The sequence below is a fragment of the Rattus norvegicus genome, chromosome 5 (assembly GCF_036323735.1).
Source record: "Rattus norvegicus strain BN/NHsdMcwi chromosome 5, GRCr8, whole genome shotgun sequence".
NCBI lineage: Eukaryota > Metazoa > Chordata > Mammalia > Rodentia > Muridae > Rattus > Rattus norvegicus.
The window spans coordinates 166,697,061-166,705,116 of NC_086023.1; the positions used below are offsets into that span (position 1 = coordinate 166,697,061).

Consider the following 8,056-nt stretch of genomic DNA (forward strand, 5'->3'; position numbering starts at 1 on the left):
CGTTATTTCTGAGACAAGAGTGATTTTGTTCTTAGTGGAAGATGTCACCCTGATGGAAACTTTAGCTCTCGGGGCCAGGGGTGGAGGTGGGGGTGGGGCTCCTCAAGTGGGTGTCTTCAGCTGAGCCAAGCCAATGTTTCCATTTGTGGTAGGGTGTACCACACACCATGGCTACATTATACGCAGTATCTGTGTTCTGTGTGTGGGGGCGGGGTTAGAGTAGCGATTGTTATCGGTGAGCACACAGAACCCAAGATTGTCTTTCAGGAGGGAAAAATAAAGGCTTAAAAAGATAACTTTAGTGTGTTTGGGAGAGGGTGCACGTGCCTATACATGCACATGGAGGCCAATGCAACATCAGGTGTCTTTCTTGATTGCTCTCCACGTTTCTGACACAGGGTCTCTCACTGAACCTGGAGCTCAGGGGCTGATGCAGAGGCCAGGGAGGGATGTTACTTACTGGCTTGCTTCCCCTGGCTTGCTCAGCTTGCTTTCTTATAAAACCCAGGACCACCAGCCCAGGGACGGCACCACTCACCATGAGCTGGGTCCTCCCCACTTGATCACTAATTGAGAAAATGCTTTCCAGCTGAATCCCATGGAGGCATTTCCTCAAGGGAGGCTCCTTTCTCTGTGGTAACTCCAGCTTGTGTCAAGTTGACACACAAAACCCGTTAATACACTACCTATGCAGCCCCCACTAAGGTGTGGCCCTGCCCACTGGTAGCACTCTGTTGCCTGGGTTCCAGTCTCTCTAGCAAGGTAGTAGCAGTGTCTGCATCCTGAAACCTCCTCCTTGGAGGCGAGCCGCCCTCTGGCTGGCACCAGGCTTCAGCTGAGATTCTTTAGAAAATTCCAGAATTCTTGAGGTCCTTTGTTTCAATATAGTCTGATATCGAGACTGAGAGAACACAATGGTCTCTGGCAAGCCACTTCCAACGCTAGCCCTTAAGATGGCGAATCACGGGGTTGGGGATTTGGCTCAGTGGTAGAGCGCTTGCCTAGCAACCGCAAGGCCCTGGGTTCGGTCCCCAGCTCCGAAAAAAAGAAAAAAAAAAAAGATGGCGAATCATGAATGAATATGACGGTCTCGCTAGATAACGGAAGCGTGTCGGTCCCAAGTGTGTTACACGTTTTGAATGTGGAGCTGAGCACGGTGCATGCCTATGGTCCCAGAACTTGGGGCAGTGGCTGCGGCAGGCGGTCCATGAGTTTGAGGTCAGTCTGGTCCACAAAATGAGACCCTGTTCTCAGCTACCTCTCCCTCAAAAAATGACTTCATATTTTAGACTCTTTGTCACCAATGACTTAATTACTAGTAATGACATGGTTTGCATATGCTTGGTCCAGAGATTGGCACTATTAAGAGGCCTTGTTGGAGTAGGTGTGTCACCATGGGCATGGGCTTTAAGACCCTCATCCTAGCTGCCTGGAAGTCAGTATTCTCTGGAGTCTTCTTTTTTTTTTTTTTAATAATTTTTTATTTTATATATGTGAGTACACTGTAGCTGTCTTCAGACACACCAGAAGAGGGCATTGGATCCCATGACAGATGGTTGTGAGCCACCATGTGGTTGCTGGGGATCGAACTCAGTACTTTTAGAAGAGCAGTCAGTGCTCTTAACCACTGAGCTATCTCTCCAGCGGAAGCCTGTATTCTCCTAGCAGCCTTCAGACGAAGATGTAGAACTCTCAGCTCCTCCTGCACCATGCCTGCCTGGAGGCTGCCATGTTCCCGCCCTGATGATAATGGACTAAACCTCTGAACCTGTAAGCCAGCCCCAATGAAATGTTGTCCTTAAAAGAGTTGCCTTGTGTAGGGAGCAGCGTGGCGAAGTAAAGATGGCGCCGACAGCCAGCCCCGTCTGAATGTGAATAACTTACCGCGCATGCGCAGGCTTGTCCCCTGTCAGGGCAGCTGTATGATAATGAGGTGAATCTGGCGCCCTCCTGTGGTGAACAACAGTACTGCGCATGCGTGGGGTTTTGCACCTGCCGTCAGTCTGGCTGGGGCAGTACTATGCTAATGGAAGTTCATGCCGCACCAATCTCTGGAGGACAAGTAGCTGGGATGACAGTGGGTGTGACTCGTGCCCCACCAATCCCTGAAAGAATATTAGCATACTGTTGTGTATATAAGGCGAGTGGCTTTGCTGCTGACGCGGTAACATTTGAGGCGGTAACATTTGAAGCTGTAATACTTGGAGCTGTAACACTTAGAGCTGTAACACTTAGAGCTGGCTGCTGCCGCCGCTGCCTCCCTGTATCAAGAATGAAGGTGTCCTGCAGTAAAGGCTGTTGAGAAGAATCCAACCGTGTTGCATCTTCCTTGCCCGCCGAGGTGGGCGTGACAGCCTTGGTCATGGTGTCTGTTCGAAGCTGTAAAGCCCTAACTAAGAACACTGCTTCTGGTGAGTTCACAGAACTGGCGAGTGCCCAGATGATTCTCCCTCTGGTCTGGGGTGCTGAGGCACCTGCTCCCCATACTATGCTGTATTCAAAGCCACCAAGATTAATTCCTTCCCAACTGAGAACTCTGAGTCAAGGGAACTGGCAAGGTGGACCAGAGCCACACCAGGCAGGGTGTACATTCTCTAGGAGGATCGTCCATGACACAATATTCCTGAGGCCCTACCCTGTGCTGAGAATAGACAGTGAACGCGATCAGGACAGACTGGCAGCCTGGTGCCTGCAGCATGAGGTAGAGGCAGCTCATGTTAGCAAGCTGAGAGAGGGGGTGTCTGGGGCTGCTGGGGTCAGAGTTCATGGAGCATATCAGGTCAGGTAAGGAGGGTGAGGCCAAGGAGAGACTCCGAGTAAGGACCAGGAGGGATCTGATGGAGTCTTCTTCAGTATAAGAAAGATGGATTCAAGAGAGGCATGACTGGGGTTGGGGATTTAGCTCAGCGGTAGAGCACTTGCCTAGCAAGCGCAAGGCCCTGGGTTCGGTCCCCAGCTCCGAAAGAGAGAGAGAGAGAGAGAGAGAGAGAGAGAGAGAGAGAGAGAGAGGCATGACCAGACTCCAATGCTGGGCAGGGCTTTATCTGGGGACCCCTGGCTAGGGGCTGAGAGGTTAGTCACTGAAAGTCCTAGAGACAGTTCAGAATAGGGGAGATTGGGCCAGGGTAAAAGGCCCAGGGCAGGAAGGACAACCAAAGCACAAGTGACTCGGTGACAATCCGACAATCAGTTTAAAAACCTGCAGAGCGCAGTCTCTGGTGTTAGAATCAAAACTGGCCATCATCTTGGCAGCTTGGTCCCTATGGCTTGCTTAGTCTACTCCTGTCTTATGAGGCCGAGGACTACATTCCCAGGGATGGCTCTACCCACAGTGGGCAGAGTCCTTCCACATCAGTCACTCAGGACAACCTCCCACAGACTTGCTCACAGGCCAGTCTGATGGAGGCATTTTCTCAGTTGAAGTTTCCTCTTCCCAGGTGACTCTAACTGGTATCAAAACCTAACAGATACAATTGACACCTTGATGTGATACACTAACACATCGCTATCGGACTATAACCCCAGCAGGAGTGGTGGAACATGACTTTAAGTGTAGCACTCAGGAGGAGAGGAGGGCAGCTAGCTTTAAGCATGAGGTATACCTGTTCCGTTTGATTCCTAATATCTCATGTTCCCAACTCAATTTAAAACAAGAGTATATCTTTATAAGTCCCATGGTCCTTAATAGATTCAAACAGTTTCAAAGTTCAGTATCTTTAAAATAATCCGACGTCTTTTTAAAGGCGCAAAGGCTCCTAACTGTGATCTGTAAAACACAAAACTAAGTCTCATGCTTTATCATTTCTAAAAGGAGGAGGCAGAGTACCGTTAAATCTGAGCAAAGCGGAGCCAGCCGTGCTAATATGGCCGCCCTGCAGGCTGCTCCTCTGTGGAACACACCTGTTGTGGGTGCTTTGCTATGCACCATCCAAAGTCATTGGCTGCATCCTAACCCCAAGATGGCGGTATTACAGGGCCAGTAGGTCTTGAGGGAGCGTGGAATTAGCACCATCGCAAAGGGCTGAGTGGAACACCTTGTTGGGACATGGCTGCAAGCATCCATCTATAAACCCAAAATGAGCGAGGGCCACAGCCCAGATCTGCTGGCTCATGCTGGCTCATGCTGGCTCATGCTGGCTCAAGCTACACCTGCCGCTGTTCTTGGTGGTTGTCCCTTAGTGCTAGAATCTCCAGTAGGCTGGAGTATCCGCTACAGCTGAGGCTGCACCTTCACCAGTGGCCTCTCCTGACATCTTCCGGGGCTGACCCTACCTCCTGCATCCTCAGCATCTCTCCTTGACCCCCTCATGCCACCCAAATGAGCAGCATATGGGAGATTCTTACACATTAATAATAATTAGTTTGCTTACAGCTTGAGATGCAGCCTTGCACCTCTCCTCGGTGTGCTGGCCCTGAGAAACACTTCCCAGACAACGGTCTCGCCTGAGTGATGCTGGCCTCTGGTTAGTCCTAGCTGATCCCTCAGCTCCAGCTGACCACAGATTCCTTCCCCCCCGCCCCCCGCCCCCGGAGCCGAGGACCGAACCCAGGGCCTTGCACTTGCTAGGCAAGCGCTCTACCACTGAGCTAAATCCCCAACCCCCTCAGCCTGCTTTCTTAAAGAACTCAGGACCACCTGCCTAGGAACCTACTGCCCCTGGTGTGCTGGGCACTGCCACATCAACAACCAAACAATAGAATGTCCCACAGACTTGGGCACAGGTTAAATCTGATCGGGACCTCTCCCATTTGAGGATCTTCTTCCTAGATGACCACAGCCTATGTCAACAAACAGCCCCAGTATGCCGACATTTTATTAAATTCGCCAAACAGACTGAGGCATCTTCCCTGCCCGAGTAACAAAACCTTGCTCTTCTTCCTGTGACTTTGCCCTGTGTGGGGAGACCCATCTTTCCCTTCTGGGGACCTCCTGGGTGTGTCCAGATCTAGGTGTGTTTGCTGTGCCTCTCCCGATTGACAGAGTCTCTGTATCCCACCTCTTTCACTTTACCTTAAAGCCCTTCTTGTGAGAAACAGGGCTTCCACACTCCTGGAATACAGTGTGAACTTATGCAGGCCTAAGACCCTTATGTTTCAAAACTTATAGCCGCTACTAGAGAGGGAGACACCCCTTCTGTTTTTCTTTTTTGTTTCTTTTTGGGTGGGTTCTCGGTATGTAGCTAGGGCTGGCCTTGAACTGGAGACTCATAGGACACAGCGCAGATGCCAATGCCAGACTCAGGCGGCCTCCTTGCGGCTCTCTTCTGAGTTAAGAAACAGTCTGTGTTGTGACCTGACAGCTTTCAGCGTTGTGCTTTTGACTTCATGTTGCTTGTCCTGGTGGAAAGGTTATAACCAGAGAGGTTTTTAAAAATCCATCTTTCTGGGGGCTGGGGATTTAGCTCAGTGGTAGAGCGCTTACCTAGGAAGCGCAAGGCCCTGGGTTCGGTCCCCAGCTCCGAAAAAAAAGAACCAAAAAAAAAAAAAATCCATCTTTCTTTAGTTTGGGCAATGGGTCCTAATACTTCTTAGGGAGATTGGCTCTGGTAGGTAATTGCAAAGATTGTTCTCTGAAAAGGTTCCTCTGGCCTCCCCACTCACAGGACATCCCTCTCATCATGGTGTCCTCCCTCTCCCCCTCCCTCCTCCTCCTCCTCCTCTTCCTCCTTCTTCTTCCTCTCCCTCTCTCTCTCTCTCTCTCTCTGTTAGTGAGTCCAGGGTCTGTGGAGGCAAGAAGAGGGCATCAGATCCCCTTTAGCTGGAGTTATAGGTGGTTTTGAGCCACCGTATGTGTGTGCTTGGAACCAAACCCAGGTCTTCTGAAGAGCAGCCAGGGCCCCTAACCACTGAGCCATCTCCCCAGCTCCCTCCTTTTGTTCCAGGCAGGGTCTCACCGGATTGGCCTTCCGCTCTCCTGGGGCCTGAGGATGACCTTCAACGATGGATCCTTCTCCCTCCACCTCCAAAGTGCTGGGATTCCGTGTGTGTGTTGTTCTGTAGTGTTGGCTGTGGGACCAGGGGCGTCGTGCACGGTAGGCAGTTAAGCCCGCTGAGCTGCACCCCAGCTTCTTCTTGGACTTCTTGCCACCCATACAGGAGGTAGAGCTCTGCTTCACTTTCAGTAATAATTCTCCGTGTGCGCACACAGGTCAGCTGCGATTACATATGGCTCTGTAAGTGTATGCTGACCCTGGACACGTGTGAGCCTTGACCAGGCTCCCCTGGTGTGCTGTGGCTCCCTGGGTTTTGCACACTCATCCCTGAAGGTCCTCCGGTTGTCCACATCCATCCTGCTGCTGGGTTTTGATATTGTTGTTGGGCTCGGAGGCTCAGTGGCTTTTTGTACTGGCATTGACTTAATCTGGGGTCACTAGGTTGGTAGCATTGGTAGTGGATTGGGTTGGCATTAGGTTTAGCATGAGCATCGGAATCAGGGTCTTGGTGCTGGGTTGATATTACTTTAGTATTTTTGTCCAGGATCAAGGTGGGGAAATTTGAAGAGTTTCTATGTTTGCTTGCCTACTCTGTGGGAGTAGTGAGAGAGTCATGGAGCAATTCTTGAGCTGGCGAAATGTCAGAAGGTAAAGGTACTTCCCACCGAGCCGAACCTTCTGAGGAAGGGCCAGGTGCACGCGTCAGGGACTCGTGACAAACTGCCTCTGCCATCTCCAATGCCATCTCTGACCAGCTCAGCTGCAGGTGCCATGCTTCCTGGAAATGACAGCAGTACCCCTGCAGGGTAAAGATTCAGGCATCAGATATGCTTCTCAGAATCCCACGGGAGCTGGAGAAGCACACGTTGGCTGCACGGAGGCCTTATCGCTTACTCAACCGGATGCCTAATGGGCAGAGCTTCCGGCTCTCCTGATAAGAACTCCTCCACCCTGATGTGTAGCCGCTGATGGGGTGCCTTGTGTTTCTAGCAGGTCCAGGCCCCCAAGGCACCACCCACCTCACCATGAGAGGACTGAAATGAAGTTCCTGAAGCGGCTAGCAGACCCCCCAAGGTGTAACATGTGCAGAAGCAGGAGAGGGATGGGTGTCCCTGGGAAGAGCTAGTGTCCCAGCCTCTGGTCTGACAGTCTTGAGCTGGGTGGAAGAGCTGTCTCTCTTGAGATCTTTGATTGACTGCATAGGACCCTCCCTTCTCTATTTCCCTCACCCTACATGCTTATTTTAATGCTTTGAGTAGCATATGTTAATTACACATAAGAATGGTTTTGTTATAATACTTTGTGTGTATGTAATGTATTCAAATCCCCTTCCTTGTCCCCCATAAGCCCCTCTGCTTTCTGTTATGTCTTTGTGTGCTGCACACGACTCAGCGGGTCCCTAGGTACATGGGCACCTCCTCGGCACTTCAGCAAGGAAAATGTCTCTCCTGCCCCCACTGACCACTAACTGCGTGTAAGCCCTCAGAGAGAAGTGGGGCGCTATGGGCTCCCCTGTAACACAGCAGAGTACTTGCTGCTTTGAAGATAACCCTTGGTTGATATTCTCAAGATCCATCCATTTGCCTGCGAAATTCATGACATCTTTGTTTTTAGTAGCCAAATAGTATTCCATTAGGTAGATGAACCACATTTTCTTTATTTTATTTTAAAGATTTATTTATGTATTATATATGAGTACACTGTAGCGGTCTTCACACACACCAGAAGAGGGCATCAGATCCCATTACAGATGGTTGTGAGCCACCGTGTGGTTGCTGGGAATTGAACTCACGACCTGTGGAAGAGCAGTCAGTGCTCTTAACCGCTGAGCCATCTCTCCAGCCCAAACCACATTTTCTTTATCCATTCTCCAAGCGAGGGACATCCAGGTTGATTCCAGTTTCTAGCTATTACATGTAACTTTAATTTTTTTTTCAAATCCTATTTTTAATGATGGTTCTTAAACGCTTTAACCTCCCTTTAGCCCATCGCCCACCACTAGAGGCAGTGGGAAAGAAAGGATACGAGGGAAGTGGACCCGTTTAGAAAGGTTCTTTGGAGCAACTCCCATCTGTGTTGCCTGGAAATCGGCAGTTCAGTTCACAGGTCAGCAGCGGCGGCTT

The 8,056-nt window shown here is 50.4% G+C and overlaps 1 long non-coding RNA gene across 1 annotated transcript; it reads right to left on the reverse strand.

Moving 5' to 3' along the window:
• Positions 1-4,796: 4,796 nt before the first annotated feature.
• Positions 4,797-7,198, reverse strand: LOC134479048 (uncharacterized). The gene is made up of 2 exons (XR_010052013.1): positions 5,895-7,198; positions 4,797-5,337 (listed from the first exon to the last, which is right to left on the reverse strand). It is a non-coding gene; the product is annotated as an uncharacterized LOC134479048 (long non-coding RNA).
• Positions 7,199-8,056: the final 858 nt, after the last annotated feature.